The 781-nt window shown below is 38.3% G+C and overlaps 1 long non-coding RNA gene across 1 annotated transcript in view; it reads right to left on the bottom strand.

The window, feature by feature from the left end:
* LOC106456560 (uncharacterized) overlaps positions 1 to 307 on the bottom strand; it is a 5,628-nt gene extending 5,321 nt beyond the window's left edge. The window contains exon 1 of the long non-coding RNA XR_001290648.1: positions 175 to 307. This is a non-coding gene — a long non-coding RNA (uncharacterized LOC106456560). The remainder of the gene's footprint in view (positions 1 to 174) is intronic.
* Positions 308 to 781: the final 474 nt, after the last annotated feature.

Below are 781 nucleotides of genomic sequence, written 5' to 3'. Positions count from 1 at the left end.
CCTACTAGAGCAAATGAAGCTTCAAGAAGCTTTGCACTGGGGTGAACCAATTGGATGAAAAGCTTCAGTGCTTCATGAAGCTTCATCTGCCCATCACTAGTTAGAGCTGCTTGCAGTTAATCACTTATCAATAACCTAAACATATGTGAAATGAGAACTTTTAAAGGTACTCACCTGTCCTGGTTGCTTCTTGCAGGATGTGGAGCAAAAGAGTGAAAGCAGCTCAATCACCTGTTTAAGAGCTCTTGGAGCAGACCAGTGTGCCGGGTTAGGGAGTGTGGATAAAGAGGGTTTTAATTTAGATAGAAATGGGTGAAGCTTATGTTATTGGTTTGTTTATAGTACGTGTTGGAAATATGTACAGTATATGTTTGTGATGTGCTTTAATGTTATTGTATGTTTGTTTGTGTGGAGGGTTATGTGTTTCATTTTGATTAGTTAACCCCATACTTGGGCTATTCCGGATGCTCACCTGAAAAGGTAGAGTATAAAGGGAAGCCATTTTGTTTAGTTGTAGTTAGTGTTTGTGCTGTTATCATGCTCCTTCTTTAATAAAGTATCAATCCATGGATGTCTTTTACTCCAGTCTCGTGTCATATTCTCTTTTTTGCTTCTCTTTTTTTTGGTCCCGTTTGGATCTATAGCCATCAGGATTGTTGTCTTGAGGCCAAGAAAGATGCCAAGAGGATTTATTTTACCAAGTGGATCATCATGGCCTTGCCATATTGGTCCATTTGATTGACCTTTATTATAATTATGGATTTATTTTATTTTCAGTTGC

Source organism: Pundamilia nyererei, unplaced genomic scaffold (genome assembly GCF_000239375.1).
Source record: "Pundamilia nyererei isolate P.nyererei 1_Seehausen unplaced genomic scaffold, PunNye1.0 scaffold00467, whole genome shotgun sequence".
Classification (NCBI taxonomy): domain Eukaryota; kingdom Metazoa; phylum Chordata; class Actinopteri; order Cichliformes; family Cichlidae; genus Pundamilia; species Pundamilia nyererei.
This window is presented reverse-complemented; position numbering and strand designations above follow the sequence as displayed.